This window comes from Rhinolophus sinicus, chromosome 17 (assembly GCF_057876585.1).
Source record: "Rhinolophus sinicus isolate RSI-liver-muscle chromosome 17, RSI-T2T, whole genome shotgun sequence".
Taxonomy (NCBI): domain Eukaryota; kingdom Metazoa; phylum Chordata; class Mammalia; order Chiroptera; family Rhinolophidae; genus Rhinolophus; species Rhinolophus sinicus.
The window spans coordinates 198,288,324-198,313,386 of NC_142517.1; the positions used below are offsets into that span (position 1 = coordinate 198,288,324).

General features: G+C 39.4%; 1 long non-coding RNA gene across 1 annotated transcript in view; it reads left to right on the forward strand.

The window, feature by feature from the left end:
• LOC141568293 (uncharacterized) overlaps positions 1–23,844 on the forward strand; it is an 83,583-nt gene extending 59,739 nt beyond the window's left edge. Inside the window, exons 2-3 of the long non-coding RNA XR_016019719.1 lie at positions 4,412–4,483; positions 22,201–23,844. This is a non-coding gene — a long non-coding RNA (uncharacterized LOC141568293). The remainder of the gene's footprint in view (positions 1–4,411; positions 4,484–22,200) is intronic.
• The last annotated feature ends 1,219 nt before the right edge of the window (positions 23,845–25,063 follow it).

Sequence of the window (25,063 nt, forward strand, 5' to 3'; positions counted from 1 at the left end):
GAAGGGGACAACTCCCAGAGAAAAATCAAGGCTATTTCATGAAGAAGGAGAAATGGATGCTGGGTTAAAAGTCATCGATGGTCACTGGAATTGCATAGAAAATATCATAATCTCTTGTTTAAAGGTAGCGTCCTCCCCGCCCCCCGCTTGGATCCCCATGTAAAACTTATTTTTTAAGCTAAGTGACAGAATTATAAATCCACACTTTCATGCCCCTGGAGAGGCAGAATAAGGAATACAGGGCAAAAGAATAAAAAGCCAGCTGGAGAGAGAGCAAATTTCAGGGCCATACAAATAGAGCAAGAAGCAATTTTCTTGGTGGTAAAGCAGCCAATGGATGAAACACTGTACTTAAGTGAACTTTGAGTAACTGCATAAACTAGGGCTGGGTTTTCATTTTGGCAAATAGTACAAAGGACTCAGATATATAAAATTGGCATATCTCCATAGCTGACACGGGACACGAATTGCACAGGTCTAAATTAATTAGGTAGAATTGGAAATTACTGTTTAAAACTCATTATTACAGTAGTTAGTTATATTTAATTTAGCTTTATCCTCAGTTGTATATACAGTTCATTCCAATATGTAGATGAAATCAGTTTTAAATTGTCCTTTTAAGGTATGTTTTTATTTTCTTTCAAAGCCCTGAGTTAGAGCATTCTTTGGTTATGCTGTGTGTCTATATCTGAATTAGCTAGAAAGAGAATCTGATTCTTGTAACGAGACAGAGTAGGCAGTGACTCTTATAATCTCTTATGGGAGCCTAAACTCTAGACCAAGGGATCATAACGGAGAGTCAGTCTTTCTGGATGAGGTTTATAGTACTCGTTCATCACTGTTAGTTCACTGCGGTCATAGCATTTGCAAAACTAAGTAACAATAAAAGCTATGGACTTCAAAGGGCAAATGTGAGACCCAATGTTTAGTGTCAGGGAATTTGAGAGAAGAGTTCACTGTGGGCTGGAGAAGACTTCATAAAAGGGGTCCCTGGCCAGGCACCTGACGGGAAGGTGACGTAGTCCATTCATGCCAATGTAAGCTCTTTCTAGCATGCATCGCAAAGCTCTTCCAGCCTCTACCCATTACCCAGTTCCAAAGCCACTTCCGCGTTTTGAGGTGTTTGTTGCAGTATTACCCCACTGCTCAGTACCGATTTTTGTCTTAGTTGGTTCGGGCTGCTATAACAAAAATGGCACAGACTGGTGGCTTACAAACAACAGAAGTGTAGTACTCATAGGGCTGTAGGCTGGGAAGTCCAAGATCAAGGCGCCTGCAGATTCAGTGTCAGGTGAGGTCTTGCTTCCTGTTCTTAGATGGCCATCTTTTCACATGTTGAAAGGGGGAAATTTAGGTCTCTTCACCCCTTTAAAGCCACTAATCCCATTCATGCGGGCTCCACCCTCATGACCTAACCACCTCCCAAAAGGCTTACCTCCAAACACCATTGTATTAGGGGTTAGATTTCAACATGGATTTTGGAGGGTCATAACCATTCAGTTTATTGCAGGAGGCAAGTCTTAATTAAGAGGAGTGTATGACAATTAAAGATAGCATCATGGAGAAAAATACCACAAAGAGAAGTATGGAGGACCCAGATTTGATATTAGATACCTCTTGAGGGGGACTGCTCAGCTCCTCCAATTCTGTTTTTTTATTTTTATTTTTTTCAATTTTCCTCTGGAACATATGAATGGGCTTCCCAAGAAGGATGTCTATAATACATGACCTTGATTCTCTGCCCATGACTGATTAATCTATTCTGGGTCTTAAGGACTTAGAATGGAAAACTGAGAATCACAGAAATGGGAAATCCTTGAGCTGAGTCTCCACACTGATAGATGTATTAGAGAAATGTTTCTCAACCTTTTAAGGAGCCTTTTTAGACATTTTTTTCCTAACAACTCCCACCTCCATGAAAATTTAATACCACAGATATACTGTATATCTGTGTATGGATTTTATATCAAACTGTGTGTTATACATAAAAGTTTGCCCTTCCTCCAGGAATCAGCTTTTGCCCCCTTGAGGGTAATATCCCCCCATGCAGAATGTGATTTTTAGAGAGAAAATTCCTGATCTCCTCTAGATGATCCCTACCATATCACTGTTTCCTGACTTTTCTTAGCCTTGTTTGTTCAACTCTTCCTTGAATTTTGTGAGATAGATTCCTCTTTTTAAAAACATTCACTTCCAGTTACTTGCAACCAAAATAACCTATAAAGAAAAGCAAAAAATATCAACTAATCAAAGCTTTAAAGCAATTCTATTATGTTTAAAACACCCAGGGTCTACTTCTGGGACTTTGTGTCATGATACTTCTTATCATATACGTTTTCATATCAGCACCTGCTTTTTGTATGGAAAAAACCAGATACTGGTTTTTAATTCAAATTGAAGGCACTCTAAATACCACGTTTAAACCTACATGTTATAGAAAAGGCAACAGGAAATTGCTTTGAATAATGGAAACTATATCTGTGTCTGAATAATTTAAAGATACCAAACCTATTTTCATTTGCATGTTACACATGTATACCAGCCATCCCACAAAATGCTGAACAAGAGAGTCAATAGCTGAATTTAATTTTTGCACAGAATTTTAAAAGCTGATAGAAATAGAGGACAGAAGGAGCTTATCTCATCTCATGCTCTATTATTATACCATCAAATCAAATCTGAAATTAGTATGTAATTTGTTGTCTCTTTTAAGAAACTTATTTTGAAAGCATGTATTTTTTTTTCTTGAAAATTTATTTTAAGTTCCCCTTGATAGGACTCAAGTTATGAGTTTTAGATTAGATTTTCATTTCTGACACTTGGTATATATGTTTTTGTTTTCACTTTTGCTAATAGTGGAGATTAAGGACCCTATTTTTTTTATTGTCCTTATACTTTGTTAACTTATTTCTTGATGGTCAAGCTCTTGTTCTCTTTGTGTTATTCTCCTAGAGTTGATGAATCTTTATTGCAGCTTTTAATTCCTATCCCTGTCGCATGTACATGTATGTATATATCATTTTCTTTAGTACTTTCCTATTTTCAATGATATCCTCCTGAAATCTTTAGATTATTTTCCCATTGCACTAACTGTTAAGCATTTTTTTCTCAGTTTAAAGTACTTCTTTATATTGCACTTGTATTATTTTCTCTACTATGTAATTGTTAATAATCACAAAATAGAAAGTAGAATCAAACAGTTTTCCTCTGCATACCTGGTTTTACATTGCTTCTCTAGCAGCTTCACATAGTCTGTCTTCAATAAAACAGGTGGGTTCCAATCCCTCATTAACACAGACATTGAAAGGAAGTGTGGCTGATCCTTACCTTAGGAGGCGGAGCCAATTTAAAAAATAATGTTTAGTAATGTAATAGATTAAAATTAAAGCCTTCATTCGTTGAGTGCTTTACTGGGTAGGCTTTTTATGTATGATCTAACTTAATCTCAGGACAGTGCCAAGATATAAACTTGCAATTTCAACACCTCGCAGGGACACTTAAAGAAACGGAACCTTACAGAGGTTGTCTGTAAATAAATGTCACAGGGCTGGAGAATGGTTGAAAAAAAAATCAAATTGAAATAAAATATATGTCTATATAATCCAGAGGCCTAAGCTCTTTCCACTCAGGTAAAGATTTTTGGAAATTTTAAAAATATTAACTTTTTAACAAATATCCTGTAAAAGGATAGCAGGTCCATGTAGATTTATCAAAGAACTTGGGGTGTTAGGGGGTATACATGTGCCTGGAGCACAATAAGTACTTACTCCTTGTTTACTTTTGAATAGAAGATTGACGAATGAATGAATGAATGAATGAATGAATCAATGCATCAATGATTTGGAAGCTAAACTGTGTCGTGGAGTCTTTTTTGAGTTAGGTAACAAGTTAGGTGGCTTCTGTTTTTGATGTACTTTGCATGTCCATGCAACTGATATTGCAGAGGTGTTTCAGTTGGGTGAAGAAATGCGTGTTTTGTGTAGGTGACTGTAATTTGCCCCCTCCCTCTGTGTCTTGCTTTGGCTCCCACACCAGCCATACTAACAGCCAGGGCACCTGCAGCCTGCAGGCTCAGCAGTTGCTTTGGAGGATGACAGCAGCTGTCAGCTGAGGGCCCAGGGGGTTTCTCTCCACCAGTGATCAGATGGTCTCATCACAAAGAAGGCGTTGGAACTTGGTCCACTTCCTGGGCAAAGAAGAGCTCTCTTCTGGTTAGGATGTAATCAAGCTCCCTCTCTAATTAAATTGCACACGGGCACTTCCAGTTACTTTGAGCTGGTGTCTATTTGTACCCATCAGCACATTGATTGGATGTAGGCTTGAGGGGAAGGGGACCACATTTCCCATTGAAGAGAGCAGAATTGGCCTCCAAGAGGCATAGAGACAGTTTTCATTTTTATTTTTATTTCAGAGACCAAATTGCAAGATTCTGCAGCAGCGAGGAGGACTGGCTAGAGAAGTCGGGAAGAAGACCTGTGAATAGGTAAGTATCTGAGCAATTATTGTGGGTCACATAGGTACGTTTCCGTTTATGGAGGAGCAGATAGGAACCATACATGTGCATCATGGCTGTCCAGCCCAATTCCCAGAAGAAGGGAAGCCTAGCTCTCTTCCTGTATTGTCCTGTCCTGTTTTGCGTTCACTTATATTCAGATTAACGATATTTATACAATATCTACAAGGAGCTAATTCCTGTGCTGGATGATGTTGTGATGACATAAAAAAAAAAAAAAAATCATGAACTAAGTGGGATGCACAGGCAGAACATTTTTACATGTATAAAACTTACGTGGCAATGGGAGATGGCATATATTGAAATGATCATGACACAGGCAGTCGATGACACCTGCAAGCTGTCATGGACTACAAGTTTCATGAGGACAACCACTCTGGAGCTTCACTGCTGTATCCCCAGGACCCAAAATAGTACAGAGCTCAAAATAAGGGCTCACGAATTTGTTGAATGAATGAGAGAATCGGAGCTTAGAGAAAGCAGAGACAGTTAAGAGACTGGGCTCTGGCTTTTCGGTCATGGGTACACCCCTTGCTGTGTGCCATTGGGCTTGTTTCTTAATCTCTGCAAGCCTCAGTGTCCCAGTCTGTAAAACAAAGTTAAAATGAATACCATACTGTTATGAGAATGGAATGGGATTACCTATTAAAGATTAGCACAGGGCCCAGTATATATATATATATATATATATATATATATATATATATATATATATATATATATTAAAGGCTCAGTACATTTAGCTGTTTTTGGTATTAATGCCCAGAGTGTCAGTTGGGATTAATTTTATTTGGAGATGCTGGATTAACGGAAGACCTGGCATCTACTCCCAGCTCTGCCACTAGCAAGATGTGTGATTTGGGACAAGCCAGTTCCCTTCTCCGGATCTCCAATGCTCATTTATAGAAGGAGGCTGATGTTCTCTGAGGCTGCATCCAGCCTTTTCAGCTTGTTGTGGAGCTGCAAAATCAAATGCCTACAGGAGTCAGGCAGGTAATAGTAACAAACAAACTGAGTCAAGTGTGAGAAAAACTTGACTTCAGCATCTGGGACAATGGGGAGGGTGGAGACTCGGTAAACTGGGCACTTCTGTTGAATGCTGCCTTGGGGGGGTGTGCTCTTACCATACATACATTCTGAATTTTTTGGAGAAGCTGGAGATCTACCTTTTCTATGAATTCTCACAATTTTGGAAAACAACAACTAAATCAGTTTTGTGGTAATTTGTTTTAAGTATTGTTTGGGTCACTACTTTGTGAGTCAAACAAAATATGTCTGTGGATCGCTGGTGTGCTGCTTCTGGTTTGGGTCCAGGAAGATAAGAAACCAGGGTCTGAAAAATGAGAGTCTTCAGGGCAAGTTTTAACAATAGCAGCAACCCTCACTGACGCGGACACAGTGGCTTTCCCTCTGCTTTGCAAGTAAAGCTTTCTAGGGGTGGGTGATCCCATGCCTACCAACCCAGAAAATTACCTGCAGGAAGTAAGAGGACTGAAACTCAATCTTATTCCTAACTGGGTCAGAAGTACTGAGGTTCCCCTTTCTCTCTCTCTCTTTTTTTTCCCCCCAGCCTCTTTCAAGCTGTTTTTAGTTGCTTAAGTGTGTTGAGAATGGCCTAAGATTCCTCAGACGGAACTAAAGCTAACACAGCCATGTGATAGTTTTTACCTTAAAGCCAACTCTAAATGGAAGATTTTAAATCTGAGAAGGGGGACGACCTCTCAGAATTTCGATGTTGGTAGAAGATGTGGCATAAAGATGTCCCTACCCCCAGGGGTCTTTGATGTGCCTTCTGCAAGATGAGAGTTAGGAGCCTGGGGTTTCCCCACACTGCTGAGAATCACAGTCGTGGGATTGGAAAAGAAGAAATTCATTAGTCAAGACAGGGCAGGGCCAGTCAGGACTGTGAGAGACCCGGGCTGCTGGTCCAGTAAGAATGTCCTTCTGGAAGATGGGGGTCATTTTCTATAGATGGAAAATTTATCTTAATTCAACTGACTGGCTTCATGCAGGCATCAGGGGAAGTCAAACTGAGCACGATGTGGTCTTTAGTTCATCCAGCTGCCGACCAAATCGATTGATTTTTTTTTTTTTTTTTTTTTTTTGTAACTGCAGCTTTTCATTTGGCATCATAAAGACACAACCTAAATAAAGCATTAGCCTCTAGAATATGTTTAAATTGAATTTCTGGATACTTTGGCATGTGTCCAGTTTTAAATAAGTTCTGATCTAACTGTATCTAATCTCTAATCAAAGGATCCTAGTCTATGGAACATTCCCGTTAATAATGATACCTTAGACATCCATTAAGTTGGGACATTAATTTTATGGAAATTCTCCAATACATCTCCATTAAAACTTTTTTTCTGGGCAAAATTAGTAATAAAAGCTTTTAATAAATGTCATAAATATCTATGCTCAATCAGACTATTACCCAAATTAAAGCCAGACCAAAATAGAAAATAGTTACTTCTGCTGAAAGTCATGACCTTCAGAAGACATTTTGAAGAAAGAAATCACATACTCTATTATTATTCAAAATGTATTTATTACAAAGAATAATTGGTAATGGGAGCAAATTACTAATTATTTGACTACTGTGTGAATTACCTCGTTTTGAATACCTAGTATCTCCTGCAATAAATTTTATGGTCTGTCCACATTGTGAAAACAGGCTTTGCAGTGAGGAAGGTCAAAGTTTGAGTCCTGTAGTTTTTTTCTGACTAGTTCTGAGATCCTGAGCCAATTATTTACCTTTCTTGAGTTTCAATTTCATCATCTTTAAAATGGCTCAGTAATACCTAGTAGGAGTGTGCTGAGAATGAAATGAGATTAGGTATGGAGAGCATCTAGTACTGCACTTGACCCACAAGTGGTGTGACATGAGTGGAAGCCATTACGGTGAAATCCAGGATTGAGGGGCAATTAGGTGTACAGGTTTTCCTAGGGTGGGAAAGAGGATAACAAGGAGCAAGCGCTGGCTTTTATTCTCATTGATACATTGAAGCAACTACAACCCCTTTCCTGCCCTTCTTTGGCGTTTTCTTCCCCGTACTCTTGGTAATTAACTGAACTAGAAGTGACACTGAGATGTAAATATGTATGTGCTCCAGTCCTTTTCTTTCCATTTAAAGCTGTGGATGTAGAATATAATTACCATATAATGTTTGCCCAACTTGACCTGGCCCGTAGAACCACAATAAAGCAAATGTACCACTTCAGAAATGTATGTGGTAGGAGTTTACCTGGAAAAGTGGAAAGACAGGGTGTAGAACCAGATTCACACTGGTTTTCCAGCTGCCGGACGGGTGTTCACTTGCATTGGGCCTGTGTTTGGCCACTGCCTTTGTCCTCAAGCTTCAGGCATCTGGCCCTTGAATCCTTTGTTTTTTCACTTTTGGGCTACCATCTGAGGTTTTTCTAGAGAGATGGTCATATTTTGGAAATACATTAGAAATCATCTAGTCAAGGAAATTTCAAATTGTTTTATAAAGACAGTAGAACTCTTTCTTTAAACAAAATCTTATAAGGAAATGTAAATGAATAAAAGATGAAAATTACAATTGGTGTGGTGTTAAGCCAAGATTGGAACGGGTTTTTCCGTTCATCCTTTGTTCTGTCCCTCTGCTCTTTCCAAAAATAATAGTTAGAAAACCATTAATTCTAGTTTGATTTTCTCTGGAAATAAATTCTGGGAGGATAATTGATCTGCTCAAGGTCACCTAGTTAATTAATGGAATAGCGAGTCCAGAATAGGTTTGCTTACTTGAGGTGCTGCGTGAGGATCATATTTGGAGTTCTTTTGTTGGACTATAACATCAGAGAAGTCTTTTCCCCTTATCCCCAGTACCCTTGCTTACCATGTCGCTCGTGTAATCTCAGGTCAATACTTTTGAATGCAGCGAAAGGTACAGTTTACACAAGTAAATATAGGCATGGAGGCACTAATATCAACAAGTAGTCGAGGCTTTTATTCAGAATCCCCTTTGTTTTCAATGTCTCTATCTAATCACGCACATTCTGTCTGAACCCAATTCAGGATAGAAAATTTTTTTTTATAGCCTTTTCACTTATCCAGCACCTTTCTCTGGCTCCTGCTTGCTTTTATGTCTGACTTAAATGTAGCTCTTGGACTCCTGAGAACCCAAAAGTTCTATCCCTTGCCTGTCTTTTCAGGTTCTAGACCCCCCTGGCTTGTCTGGGCGCAGGTCTGTTCAGGAGGAGTCCTACCTGAATTTGCTCATTCCGTGTTGTAATGTAAAACCAACAAACTCTACCGAGAAGCAAACAAGATTGGATTTGACCTATTACAAAGTAGAAAACTATAGAAAATTTAGAACATGAAGCTAAGTAAATGGAAAAAATAAAAATTACCTGCAATTTACCATAATTCAACACTTTTAACACTGGGTGTTTCTTCACTCTTCTTTTTCTTCCTTGTTTTTTCTTTTAATAACAAACATAGACTTAATTTATTAAAAGAGACTCCTACTGTAGAACAATTTGATTTGCACACTCTTCCTTTTATAAACGATGTTGTTACAAATACCATGTAGCTGAGGCTTTGCCCATTCCTCTTGGATATACTCCTGGGTGTTGGCTATCTGGGTCATTGGGCATGTAAAGTTTTAAAGCTTTTGATATCTACAGAGGGTGCCAAAACAACATATGTATACACATTTTAAGAAAGGAAAAGATTGTATTAAAATTGTAATACTCAATATATACCGATAACAAAAGATAAATACAAGTCATGTGGATACATTTTTTTGGCACCCCCTGTATTTTCTGTTCAGTTTTGATCTTTCTTTTGAGCTAAGGTGTGGTTCATTCAATCTTTTCTAGTAGGAACTCTTTTTTAACTTATTACTAATGCTCTAAGTAATCTTTCTGTTTTATGACACAAACTCCTGTTCTGATTATAGCTTAAAAAACTCAAGTGACATATTGTTTCAAGAAGATTATAAATGTGTCTTTCAAGCATAGGGAATGGAAAAATGAAAACAATTTGAATTATACAACTCTCAGGCCACTGGCATCGTTCTTTTTGTTGTTGTTTATTTTTGTTCTTAGTGTTTTTATGGGTTGCAATTGTACACTTGCACTGTGAGCTGGGGCATTTGCTGAGTACTTCGCGGTCATTATTTTATTTACTCAAACAACTAAAGATTCCCAGTTGACAGATAGGAAACTGAAGTCCATCAAAATTGCACCTTGCCAAATGTCATCTAGCTAATATGGTTGGCAGAATAGTGTCTTCCAGCACGCCTTTATCCTTACCCCTAGAACCGGTGAATAGATGGCAAAAGAGACTCAGCAGATATGTTTAAATGAAGGACCTTCTGATGGAGAGGTTATTTCGGATTATCTGTAATGTAATCATAAGGGTTCTTGTAAGTAGAAGGAGGAGGCAAGGAGTAAGAGGAGCTGTGATGAAGGACGCAGAGGTCAGAGTGACGTGGTTGCTGAAAGGGGCTATGAGCCAAGCAATACAGGTAGCTTCTAGAAGCTGGAAAAGACAAGGAGTCAGCTTCTGCTTTGGGACCTCCAGAAGGAGAAGTAAACTTTCCCAGGATCATGTAACTAGTGCAACTGTCACGCAGATGACCCCAGAGCCTGTGTTCGTTTCATTTTCAACATGCTGCCTGCCCAGACATTTTAACTATTTATAGAGAATAAAGAATGGTTTTAGCCAAAGCTGCTGCTTAAAACAAAGTTCTGAACTCTTTGGGTGAAACTGGTTTGCATAGAAAGACTTTGCTTCCCATACCCGTGGAAGCTGCTCTATTCCTTAGAAATGTGTCGGTGAGAGTGATGGCACAACTGTCAAGCTCTCTTGCTGAAGTGACAAGTGGATAAGATTGGCATTCTGTGTCTTCTTGGCTGATTTTAATTGTTCTTTTGGTTGGCGTGCATACAACTTTTGTTCTAAAGTTGATCATGATAGCCTTCTATTACCCCTTTTATTTCCATGAGAGATATATCTACATTAAAAAAAATTCCATTACATACACATCTGTGGTTACTCTCTTATTTTTCTAAATGTAATTATCCAGCTAGGCTAAATTATGGAAAAGAAATTATAAAAATCTTTTCCTGCCAACAATCTGAATCTGGCCAGCACATTCTTGGTGGTTTACATGCTGGGTATAGTTTCTCTTTATTCTTTTTTCTCCCCTGCCCTGCCCCCAGAACCCTTTTAAACTCTAACATGCTTTTTAGTGGAACTGACATTTCTTAAGGTGGTTCCTTGAGGAGAGTGGCCGACTGGTATATTCATATATACTGTGAAGGGTTAGGTATATTTTAACTTTCATATTAATTTTGAATTATCGTTACATAGAAAACAAAAGCATATATGGTAGCTTTTATAAATTATGAGTTACGTGCAGAATGAAGTCATATTTGAAATCATAACTGGGATTTGAAATGTGCTATTAATTAGCCTATGTAATACATAATCAATCTATTTTTAGTGAGAATAAAAATAATTGCAACAATTCTTAAGAAAGTTGGCTTAAGCTAAAAGGAGTTTAGGTAGAACCCTGGCAATTAAAGAATAAGAGACTCTAAATGGTTTTGAGTTACTCATTTTTGCTTGGTCACGGACCCTTAGAGCGTTCTTTTCACTCATGCATCATTGGCAGAACTATAAGCTGGTCTAGGGTTCCTGGAGAGTAACTGACAATGGTAAGTAAACTTAACTGCATGATTACTTTATATCTCAGAAGTTACACTCCTGATTAGACACCGTCGAAATGCTTGAAAAAGTTCACAAGAGCTAAATACAAGGATGCATCCTGTTTGCTGTTTGTTCTACCGAGCGTTGAAAGTAATATGGGTGTTCGTCATGGGAGGAATGGCTTTGTAAAATATGTTCTATGCTTCTGATGGAACACAATGGTCAGAAGCCATGTGCTGTATTTCCACACAGCAACATGGACACCTGGAAAATCATTCTGAGTGAAAAAAAGCAACTAGAAAGTATGTGGTCTAAAGGAAGACATACTCAGTAGCAAGGAGAAGGCTTCGTCGTTCACTCACTCTTCACAAGGAAGAAGATGCTGGAGCCAGTTGGCCTTGGGTGGAATCCGGCTCTTCTAGTCTGTGATTTCCTTCTAACTCTGTGACTCTGATCAAATGATGTAACCCCTCTCGGCTCCGTGTCTTGCATGGTAGAATGAGCCTCCTCCTAGGACTGACTTCACAGGGCTTAATGAGGCTTAAATGAGTCGATACATGTAAAGTGCTTAGAACAATGCCTGGCCCATCATAAATACCACATGATTAAGAGCTACTGCTATTCGTCTGTTCAAGAAATGTTTATGAAGTATTACACATGAAAATGCTCTGAGCTATACACAGTGCTTTTATCATCCAAACAGGAATGGGGGAACTGGAAAAAAAAAAGTAGATATGGAGCTAGGAACTAGGGCCACATAGTCGAAGATTCTGCAGACTTTGGGATTGTCACGAAATAGCAAGGTATTCAAGCAAATTTGGCAGTAACTTTCCTTTGATTGTGGAGATAAGTTGAACACTGAGCAGAATACACAGCTTGGAACTGAATCTTACCAGCTGGCTGGAGTGTATGGTGAAATATTTCTTTGGGTTTTATAGAAAGTAGCAGCCACCCATTTCTGCATCCTGGCTGCATCCACACACCTGGTCCTCTGAAGTCAAAGCTTGTGTGTCACCAGGACTTTGCTCCTAGGTTCCTGGTACCCAAGGAAGTCATGCAGGGGCAGCCAAAGAAGGTGAATGCTTGGGAGGACCTAGAAAAACTGAAAAGAGTATCCTATTCTTGGACTCATATCCCAAAGGTAGTTTTATAGACCTTCATCAGTTATGGCCTAAAGAAATTCAAATCATTTCTACTCAGGTACAAAGAGCCACAGAAGGGTCCCCTCCTGCATTCTCTCAGCATGTTCTAATTTTTAGGCTTGGCAAGAATGGTTCACTCAGCCGTCCTCCACCCACATGGCAAACTGCAGCATCCTGCACAAACAAATTATAGCAGTAAATAAGCCTCTATTCAAAGTACAGAGGTCCTTTTATCTCCTCTCTAGTTCTTGGGAGTGGCTGGCTCTAAAATGTCCTTGGGGGTTAGTTTGCCTCCATTCCAGCAGAAGCACAGCACTGAAATGTTTACTGGCCTCAGTTTTTCTGTTTTGTTTTCCCCTTTACCCTAAACCAATGGTTCTCAAACTTGGTGGCACATTAGAATTATTTGGGAGCTTTAAAAAGTACTGATGCCTGGGTCCACTAATAGAGATTCGGATTTAAATGGCCTGAGGTGGGACCTCGCGTCAGGATTTGTTTTAAAGCAGGCTGCTGCAGTAAGTGTGAGAACCACTGCCTTAAATAATGACTCCTGTGAGCTTCTCAATGGCAGTGACTGTGGTTTCATTTGCATCCTAATTTAAAAGGTAGTGTACCCTTGCACACAGGTCACTGAAAGTGAGCGGGCACACAGAGAACCATCCTCTAAGAGCCCCATGTTAACCCGCCGAGCTGCTAGGAACTTTGGCAATTTTTACAAAGTTCAATGTTCCCATTGTCAACATAGGAAATGTCCAAACCTCTAGAGAATTTTTATGAGTTTATTTGAGCGAAACTGATGACATTTGCTAGGAGGTAAAATCTCAATGGATTGAGAAGATGCTCCAGAGAATGGAAGTTTTGCAGCTTGTTTTATACATTAGAATGAAAGAAGGAGAGATAAGGAGAGTTACATGAAATCCATTGGTGGTAGGTTAAGGAGGGCAGGAGAAAGCAAAGCAGGGGAATCTCTGAGGCTGGATAAAAAGTAAAAGGGGGAGATACATACTTCTTTTACACTGGTAGGCACAGGTTAGTTCATAATTAACATTTACAGCACACAGAGATGGTGTGTGGGGAACAAGGTGACAATGAGGGGTTGTGTGGTCTGTGCTCTGGTGCCAGAGGTTGTTCCCTGAGGGGTAGGAAAGGAAAATTACTCTGACATTTGAAAGACATGTTATCCTAGATACATAAGAACAGTGGACAAGGCTCACTTAAGGTAAAGACTGACCTTTGTCAAAGAAGCTACAGGTCTAGGACGCGACTACTGCCACCTCCTGCTTTCAGTTAGGAATTTTTATGGTCCGATCATCCCGTACGGTTACTTTTTATGCTCAGTCTTTGAGTTTGTGGGTCCTGCCATGCTGGCATCCCCTGAGCTTGTCAGGTTTAGTATGTGTCCCCCTTTTCGTTTACACCACCACTGGGGACTGAGGAGACAGGATGAATTGCTGGATCTTGGAGCTCCTTTTGAGGTACAAATAATAGTGATGGAACCTGAATCCTAAGAAAGTCTAGCCAGTCCATAATTGCGTGATTTATTCTTTCCATTAAAACTGTTCAGAAAAGATCTTAATGGAAGTTTTCCCTGAGAAGGAAAAATATCCCTTTGCTTTTTGTCTACAGATAAAAATTACAATGGGTATAAAATTATATGTATATTGTATTTATATATATTATATTTACACCCCCCCCCCCCCACACACACACTTTCATACACATCTTATTGAAGCAGAGACCAGGAACAAAGGCCTGAAGTGGGTGGAGGCCAGGTACATTTCTATTTACTCCTTGTAATACATTTTATTTTTCAAGAAGGAAGTTTTAAAAACTCAAACAAACCAGAGGCTATTGCAGGATCAGTTGGAGTTGTGGAGGTGGTTAAAACCTTCTGGGTGATCTTCATAGGTTCCGGTGAACTGTTGCAGGTGGTTGAGTTCATGTAGATTTCATTTAGAAAATTGCTTTTCTTTTATTGTTTTTATTTTCCTGATCTGCTATGTTCAAATACTACTCCATCTGCCAAAGTTCGTGGACCCACGTAGGTGCCAGCAAGACTTCCCTTGAGGAGCCAAGTTACCGATGTCTTTGCAGGCGGTGCCCTGCCTCTGACGCTGCGAAGTCAGTTACTGGAACTAACACCAGAATCACTATTTTGTCATTCAGCTGCCCACGAATACTGCTGCAACTTCCAAAACTTGTGTGGGGGCCTCTTCAGTCATGGGTAGCCCTGTGTGATATGTAGTACCCATCCTGTTCTAAGTATACACCCCAGGAAATCCAAAGGTACCGGATGGAGAGACTTTGCACCTCGGCAGGTGCTGTTTAAACACTTTTCAGTCGTATCCAAACTCCTTATAGATGTTCCTGGAATGGGTTACCCATTAACCATAATGGATTGTGGATTTTTAGCATCACTAAATAAATCTGCATTGGTAAGGCAAGGCTTTTTTTTTTTTTTATATATATATAGGAGCATTAAAAAACATCAGAGTATATGATCTGGGATGAGCAGATACACCACTGAGAAATGGGACTTACTCTCAAACCAGAAAGAGTCTATATCTTCTGAAATGCATATTCTTCCCATCTATATAAACCAATTTCCTCTTAAATGTTATTTCTATACTTTAGATGGCTAAACAGTATCTCCCTGATCCATGCATAGAGTGCTGACAGATTGAATAATGCCCATCATCTCATGCTTAATTCCATTTTTAATACAATAGCTATTAAAATAGACCAACAGTTGTTATTTCAAATACACATCAGTTTTGTGTTTAAAATAAAATACCATTTGGAGCAAGGTTTCATAAAATTATAGAACTGAGAAATACTTGAGATATTACTATGTCTGGCCTAGCTTAATCGCCTTAAAATCTGCCCTAACAATGGACTCCACAGATCTGTGCATAAATGGAGCAGCCTTGTAGAGGCTCTGCATTCCAGGAGTCAGTTCCACTGCTATCCTGTGTCACCTGCTCATACGACTCTGTCGTTTTTTCCCCCTCTAAGTCAATACCTTTTACTTGTTGTCTGGCTCATTTTCCTAGAGCTTTAACTTTATGGATTGACTCTCTACCTTTCAATAGCTTCCAGCCCGGGGCCTCCTTTTCTGGCTTCTGAGCTAATTACTTACCCCTGGAGTTAATTATTTTCTTCACAGCGAGAAAGAAAAGTGCAGCCCCTGACTGCTGTCAGCTTGGAGCTGTCTGGCTCTAATGGCTAGACCATGGAGTTCTGTGAGACGTAAACAATTTCACAGAATATCAGTATCAGACAGTGCTACTCTCTGGTCATGGACGGAGCACTACACAAACAAAACCACTCTGTAAACATGTCTGCACACAGCCGAAAACAAGAGCACTGTCCAAACCAATAGGGACAAACATTCCCATTCTGAGCCTCCTGTGAGTGACTGCTGCTTCTTTACCAATTGTAGCTTTAGTCCAGCCCTGTTTCTCCTGTCTACTAGTAAAAAAAGAAGATGCTCAATGATGGAATTATCTTTGCTTTCTGATAGCATCCAATGCAATACGAAACCATACTTCCTTGAGCCTCCCTGAAAAGCTCCAATCTTACTACAAGCTCATCCTAAAATGTCTCTCACTGAGATACCCGTCCCTCGGTTCTCCCTGGTGTGGGGTCTCTGTCATTGCAAAGGGCCAGGAAACCTAATTCTGTTGAATGTCAGTGTATTTCAGGGGGTTTGTGGCTGGAGGGCATTGGCGAGGGAGACTCTATCTCCACGAAATATTCATTTAAGGACAACAGGCTTCTTGACATATCTACAACCTCCCAAACACCCAGTACCAGCCTCCTAGGCAGCCCCACCAGTTGGCTCTGTCCTGTGAGCAGACTAGAGCAATATAACTGAATTCCTTCAACTTTCAGATTCAAAACAAAACAACAATAAAAACCAGACCACCAAAAAAAACAAGGAAAGTTGTGATTTTCCCACTTTCAGAGCGTCAGGTCGTTAGTGACAGAGCTGTGATTAGCACTCAGTTTTCTCACGCCTGGTTTGGTGCCTTTTCTGCTCTGCCATGCTCTTCAAAGCACTGTGACTCCTCAGTATTATGTACCTATGAGCACTGAATTCCGTTTACTCTCCGTATCTACTGAATTGAGTTTGGTTTCTACTCTCCCCTTAGAAAACACTTTAACCTTCACATGCTGGGCTTTGTCCAATATTTGGATGACCCATAAGTCACTTTTAGATTTGATTTTAAACGTTCCTATGGGTACTTTTGGTGGGGGCATTAATTTCTTAGGTGTGAGAATCTTATTTAGTGGCAAACTCTTGTCAAAGCTGTTCTTTTCTTTTCTGCTCAGATTTGGCAGTTAGCTCTGCGCAGCAGCTAACCAAAAAGAGGTTTTTAATTTTTAAAAAAATCTCTCACCTTCCACAGTTCAAGGAGAGAAACGTTCAGAAAGGAAAAACTGAAACAAAAATTAAAAACTCCCTTACCTACATTCAGTGTGTCATTCTCCTTGAAGAAATGGCTGCTGTGGGACAGGCTTCTCCCAGATACTATTCCTCGCTCCCGCATTTTTACTTCCCGTTATTTTTTCCTCTCTACATTGTCTATTCTGAAAGAGAATTATTTTAAATACATTGTAATTGTACCATCTGAATTTATATCAGAGCCACATTGCCTCTTGAAAGGACTTTCTTAAAAAATATACATTTGAAGAGACAGAGAGTTTGTTTACTAAGAGCCTGAAAATAAAGCCAGGGAGTTTTTAAATAGGAAAAAACCTGAACCCCACTATCAGAATAAAACTAGTTTCATTATTTTTGTATTACAAGTGAACATTTTCAACGTATTTGTGACAGTGAGTAGGTACTAATTGACATCCTACTTTTCCATTTAACATTATATAATAAAGGTAGTCCCATGTTATCAGATGTTTGCATTATATATAATGTCAAAGAAGCAGGATATTACATGATGTTAATGTAGCATAAACCTGTTTTGGACATTTACTTCTTTCCAAATTTTGAGGGTTTGTTTTAGGGGGGTGCGGTTTGGTCGTATAGACAAGTCTGCAGTAAATATCTTTGCGCACATAGTTATTTGCTTTTTCTGAATTCCTTTTGAAGGTTAATTCTTGGAACTTGGATGATAGTGTTGCTTTGTATTAGAGACTGGGAACATCTCGATGGCTCTGCTTGTGTCACCATATTGCTTACCAAACGGTTATCGGCCACCAGCGGCGAGTGTACTAGCATCACTGAAACCTCATCAGGATCGCATGTTACCATCAAAACTATTTGCCCCTTGATTTTTGAACTGTAAAATGACACCTCTGTTTTACTTTATTTTTTCCATTATAAGGGAAAATTATCTTTTACTGTGTATGCTACTCTTTGCAATGGTAATTTCAGATTTTCCTGCTGACCTAAGGTAAATAGCTTATTTCTTTTTTGCTCCATATCTAGAGTTGTGCACTATGGTAGCCTTATTCTCAGGCTGAAAAAAAGCCAGATTTCTCTGGGACTTGGGAAAATGAGAAGCAGAGAGGGTGTAGTCTTTGTCTGATAAAGCAATGGGGCCCTCTAATACGCTTCTTTGTACCGAGAAAGACCTAATCTACCTTCCCAGCTTTTATGGGTATTTTAATTTTTCATCCTACAATAATTTTTTCTCTGGTTTTCTTTGGCTATAATATTTATACTGGGCAGTTGCCTTGCCTTCGTAAGTTGGGAATAGTGTATATGTAGCTTAGCAGACTTTCTTCTTATTTGAAAGGAGGCCAAAAGAAAAATTTCCTTTTGCCAAAGCAAGTGGGAGTAAGCTTTTATTGGAAGAGAAGTTGCACTTACTGTGAAAAGCCTACATTGTATTTTCTACATATTTAACAATGTTCCCTTTTAGTTGGGAAGAGCAGGATGGTTCTTTTCTTAGAAAAATCAACCATCTTTGAAATGATGATACGTAGTCTCTGGATAATACACTTTGCTTTCTAAATGAAAATCAAGATTATGCAGACAATGGAATAAACAATTTATTTTAATTTTTATTAAATTTATTGGGTTGACATTGGTTAAAACACTGTATAAGTTTGAAATGTATAATTCTATCATACATCATCTGTACATTGCATTGTGTGCTCACCACCCAAAGTCTAGTCTCCCTCCATCCCCGTATATTTGATCCCCTTTACCCTCATTTACCACTTCCCTCACCCCCTTACCCTTTGGTAACCAGTAAACTATTGTCTGTGCCTATGAGTTTGTTTTATAAGTGATACTGGGTATTTCAGAAAATCTAGATCTTCTGTCACTATAACATTGTCTATCTACATGCAATCTTTCAAGTAGATACGTAAAAAAAAATTGTAACTTTTTTCCATAGTTAGACTTATTCTCAGTTTTGTTGATGGTGGAATGGGGAACTTGAGCTCATCAATTAAAGATGACTCAATCTATGGCATTTCTAATCATTTCTTCCAAATAGTTATTTGAAAGTTCAAACTCCCAATCAGAGCCGTTCTTCTTTCTTTTAAGAGGTCTCCTATCCCTTTGCTTCATCCCAATGGCACATAGTACAAGAAGAAGTTTATATGGGCTATGGGGGAGCAGGTGGTGGTGGTGGTGGTGGTGGTGGTGGTGGTGGTGGTTCTTCTGGGTCCTTGCTGGATTCCTCCAAGAGTTTCTTTATTCCCTCTGGTCACTGGCGTCCTATTCTAATGCCTGCTGAGTGTAGCTGGACTCATCTGGTCTTCGGGCACCACGTTGGCCCATGTTGCTGAAGACCGCCTTCCACGCCATGGCATGTGTATGATCTCAGTATTTCCATGTTGGCCTACCAGTCTCCATAGCACCCCTCCCCACCAGGGCTTTCTGAGACTTCTGGGCCTCCAGATGCCACACTCAGCCACAAAAAGCTATCTGGATACCCACCTCACCATTTGGCTTCAAGCCCATATGGTCTTCTCGAGGAAGCGCATGCTTTCTACAGTGTGTGCCCAGAAAAACAAGGATCAGGCCCCCTTCCTAGTGGGGATCATCAAATCTAGTCCGAGAGCTTCCACCACTTCCTCCCCACCCCAGGTTTATCCCTAAGGTAAAACACCTCACCTGGGTATGACCTCTTGCTTCTCCTTTTCTTGCTCTCCTCTCATGACCTTCTCCCTAGTGTTACAGACTCTGTCCTTATTCGTTAAGCCCAGTACTTTGTCTAGTGCGAAGCACAGAGCAGAGGCATCAACATAAGTATAATGAAATTGGATAAAAGGAAGGCATACCTATGTGATACTTTGTCTGGCTTCCAGATAAATCATCCAGTGTAGGAAGAAAAATAAATAAATAAAGGGAGTAAGGGTTACACTCCCCTAGAGTGATAAACTGAGAAAGGAAGTACAAGTCTGCGTTACATTTCAAAGCAAATTGGCAAGACATATGGGTTGCAAGCACATTTTTCAAGGTCTATGATTCTTTGGTGAAATTTTCAGAGGTTGCCCTAGCCTATAGTGGTCTCTTCCTTCCCGGAGATCCTGTGTCTCATATTAACTTCTTTTGTTTGATATTGGTTTCCTGTCTTGTGCTATAAACTGTATGAACATTTGAAGCAATGTTCATGTTTGATCAGCTTGATCAGGGGCTCTTTGAGTGAGATTATTCCTTGGATCCTCTTATGTCTTTCTTTCACGCAGATCTGGGAATCAGCTCATCCCCCTTACCTAAGCAGAGGCATCAACATAAGTATAATGAAATTGGATAAAATGAAGGCATACCTATGTGATACTTTGTCTGGCTTCCAGATAAATCGTCCAGTGTAGGAAGAAAACAAATAAATAAAGGGAGTAAGGGTTACACTCCCCAAGAGTGATAAACTGGGAAATGAAGTACAAGTCTGCACATACGAGAATCCCTCTCGTATTCTGAGGTGCGGCTGTAGGTGCTTCACATGAAGCCTCAGGGATCGTCCTCATCCTCCAGCCCCTCATCCTCACCACTTTGCTTGGAGCCTCTGACTCCTGTCTTGTTACTCTCTTGTTTCTTCTTCCCTTTTTTGCTTCCTCAGACTGAGGCTTTGGTTTCATAACCTTCTCACTCACTTCTAGTCTCCAGCTTTGCCCTGAGTGTTTGTCTTGTCTTACGTCCTCAGTTAGATTCTTCCATAAGGACGGGATTACATCTTATTTTCTTTTGCATACCTCTCCCTGTCAAGTCCTATAAGGTGTTTAAACGCCACAAACTTTTGTTTATTGGTGGATTATAGACAGCGGGAGCTTGTGAATGCCAGACTTGCTCATCTAAACCTTTGGAGCAATGTGCTCTCAAGAGCTGTGGAGAGGAAATGGGATCTACTGCCTCTGGTCAAAATCATTAGATATTTTCCTTTAATTTGCCTTTGCTTCCTCCAAGGGGAAAATGAGGTGAATAAATGGCCTCCATCAACCATACTGGTGTAGTTTGATGCAAAATGTAATGTGCTAACTTTAGTCACGCTTTCAGCTTCTTAGAGGTGTGTGCTATGTAAGAAGTATATGGATGTAATCAGGAACATTTAAAAAAATCTTATGAGGATTTATTTTTCTAAAAATATACTCTTCCTTCCCCTCATAAACCTTCATTAAAGCATGTACTTATTAATCTTCCCCAGGGAAATGTTTCCATGACCAGAGTGAAGCTGCAGTTTGGCACACGCCCTGTTTCTTCTCTCTTATCTCTGTTTCTCTTTCACATACCACACATTACCTGATAATCTCTTTTTATCCTCTCAACATACCTTTACTGAGCACCTAGTCTGTGTGAAGCACTGTGCCAGGCTCTGAGGACATAATGAATACAAATAGTGTCTCTGATCATTAAGGGAGGCAGACAGACGTGTATTCATTTATTCATTCATTCATTCATTCATTCAACAAATATTTATAGAGTTGGCTATCTGCCAGGCACTCTTCTAGATTCTGAGACATAGTGGTAAATAATTAACATAATCAACTCCTTTAATTCTCTGGGAAAAATGCTGAAATACAGACATGTGCAGGATTCAGTGAGAACAATTTCCCCGGGGGGCAGTGCTGGGGCTGTGTCTCGAAGGATGTACTGACAAGAAATAATAGAAGTGGAGAAGATAAATGAACTTGTATGGGTCATGGCCACTGGAGTGCCATATAATTCTAGAAGAGCAGAGAGATGGGACAAGCAACAGATTAAGGACCAGGAGTCTATAGGCAGGATGGATGGATTGTTTTATGAATATAAAACACATACCTAATAATATGAAAACAAACAAACATTTATCTGGTTGAAGCTTCCTCCTCAAAGATTTGACCCACTGTGGGGTGTGAGAAAGCTTTGCCTGCTCTGTTTACAAGAGGCATTTGATGCTTATTATCCAGTCTTTCTGTGCGAGCAACTGTTGCAGGATTGGAAAACTCTTTGCATTAAAAGCAGCAGCTGCACAGTATGGTATTCCTGCATTTTTCTCATAGGCAGAGGGCGTTTTATTACTTCAAGATGCACGCAAAGTATTATCAGAAGGTATAGGAGCTTGGGAGTTACCAAAATTTCAGATGATTCGCAAGCGGGCTGTTACAGACCGTGACATCTTGATTTAACACTCCCCTGGCTAAGAAACAAACCCTGCAATTTTAAAAAACTGTACCCATGACTATGTTCGAGTGACTTTTGAACCATTTGTATGTAATTTAGGATTTATTGCATTTCTTTGAACATTCATATATAATTCTTAAAGCTTAAGCGTTGCTTTGTGAACGATCAAATATTTATATAATTTTTTTCCAAATGTATTTATTATTTACTGTACAGTCTATGAAATATTTACACTGATTTTTAAAGAAAAATATGCATTATTTACATTGCCTTGAATTTTCTCTTGATGCAGGTGAAAGGACAACGTAGAAGGTTGGAAGCCCCCCAAGGATGCCTCTCAGTAACCACATGAGGCTCTGTCCCTCAGGAAAACACCTGGCAACGGAATTATGTAATGAAAGCCTAGTTTGGGACCACCCGAATTTCCTTGGAGCCTATACTTCCTCTTAATTCTTGGGTCTCAAATGGCAGGAGGGAAAGTTGGAACAGTTTCTACCAACTTTCTCCTCATCCTCCCAGGTTCCCAGGTGCCTTTCACTATAGGATGAACAGCACCTTGATTTTCTCTCTGGGACCCAAAACATGCCCAGCTGCAGAATGAATGATTCTTTTCTAGAAAGTGGAGTAGACTTGTGGTCCCCAGGCCCAAATTATAGTTATTAAAGTAGAAATGTGTTAAACTAAATAGTCACCAAAGAAACATACTTGAATAGGACCCTGAAGCCGATAGTTAGATTTCTTTCAAGGTAGACCCTAAGTGTAACTGACGACAAATCTCAGAAACCAGGCGTGGTGCAGATTAATAGCAGCTGTAAATAAAGCCGATGTAGGTCATGTGGCACAGAGAAGCACAGAGGTAAGATCTTATTATCAGAAAAGAGGGTTTAAGAGTGGTCTTAGGACTGTTAAGACATCATTTTGTGAAATTGATGAGTCATGTGAACATCTGCCTAAGAACTCATATGACTATTTGTTCCTCAAATGATATTTCTAATGCCATTCAAATACCTATAAAATAATTTTGTTTGGCCCAAAGAGGATGTGGACCTCCTAGAGAAAGTTGCATGACAAGTGAGGAGAAAGTAGAGCAATTCGCAGAACTCAGAGAACAATCCACTTTGTTTTGCTGAATTATGTGCTAATGGTAGGCCTGGAAATGGATTCTCGGCTTCCACCTTATCCCAGGAGGTTCTGAACAGGTAAATCTAAGATGCTCACTGGTGATCTGTGTTCTTAAAAGTATGCTTGTTGATTCTGCTCATCAGCAAAGTGCTGGAATCTTAGGAGGAAAACCTTCTTTATGTATTTGTTTGTTGGAACATACTTGGATGATGCTCAGTCAAGTAGAAAATACTTATTTTGTGTCCAGGCCTGTGGCTGGTATATGGGGATAAAAAGAAGGGTAAGACTTTGCTCCTTCTCCTCAAAGACTTTACATTCTAGTCAAGGAGACAAAACCAACACATGTATATTAGTCAGGATAGCTACAGTAACAAACAGCCCTCCTTCCCAGCCTCAGAAACTGAAAACAAGGTTTATTTCTCATTAAGCTACAGACACTGCATGGATATCAGGGGATTCTGCTCATTATCGTCACTCAGATCTAGGCTGATAGGGCCCTTGTCGCAACAAATGCTTCTAAGACCAGTGATTGGGCCTGGGAAAAGAGCTCTAAAGAGTCTCTCGCCAGCGATAAATGCCGTTGTCTGAAAGTGATATGTCATTCCCATCTATACACTGCTCGTTAGCCAGGTTACTCATGTGGGCTCCCCCTAACTGTGGGCTCCCCCTATCTGAAACAGCAAAAGGGTTGGGAGTGTACAATTCTCCTCTGCGCCTAAAAGGAAAACTGATTATTGACATAGTATGAAGGGTGCTATACATACATACTAAATGCTAAGAGTATATATATAAAACACACTATGGTACACGTTTATAATATATATATATATACACACACACACACACACATATATATACACACATACATATATATGATGTGTATAAGTTTAAGATATATATATATATATATATACATATACATATATATATATACACACACACACACACACACACTCACACACACACTGGGGGTGCCAAAAAATGTATACAAGTGGACACTTTGGTCAGTGTTGCTCAAGCAGTAGTTTGCCGTTCTCATAAGTGTCTGGATGTTGATGGTAACCACTTTGAGCACCTCTTGTAATTGCAGAAGTCATATGTGACTTGTATTCATCTTTTGTTAGTGGTATATATTGAGTATGGTAATTTTAATACAGTTTTCCTTACTTAAAATTTGTATACATTTTTTTGGCACCCTCTGTGTGTGTGTGTGTGTGTGTGTGTGTGTGTGTGTGTGTTTATATATATATCTTAAATTTATATACATCATATATATTATATATTATGTGTATATTATATATTATATATAATATATGTATATATATGTGTGTATATATATAATCAAGTGAAGAGTGAAGTCTATTCAAGAGAGAACAGTAAAGGGAGAAACTATCTAGGAAAGGTATAGGGTGAACTTGGCCTTTATTGGTAGGTAGGATACGCAGAATAACAATAGCAACAATATGTATTTGTCATGAAGTATATGCCATGTAGTCCAGAAATGGGGCAAAAAACAATAAGTCATAGTCTAATTTCATTATAGCAACTCTCTGAGACCGATACTATTTTTATCCCCATTTTATAGATGAGGAAATTGAGGTTTCAGGAAAGTCAAGTTAGTTTTCGAAGTTCTCAGAGCTAATGAACAGTGGAGCCAGGATGTGAACCAAGAGGGTAGTAGGTTATTTAGAGGACAGAGAAAATGTGAGTAAAAGCAAGACAATGGAATGAGCATGGCGTATTTGTGGTGCAAGGAGGAGACCGCCCTGATTCAAGCACCAAGGTGGTCTGGAGTGAGCAGAGAGGACTAACGGTAACTGTATTTCCAGTTCTACTTATGCTACAAGCAAATCTCCAAGACCTTTAGGGAAGTAAGTATGTTTGTGGTCTTCAAAGAAATAAAATAAGATTACTGCCCTTGGAAAATAACTTTTGACTTTTGGAGATTTGACCTTTAGTTTCTAACACGCTTTAAGGTATTGCCGACCTTTGGGATTATGCAGAATTTACTCCTGTCACTGATTTATAAACCT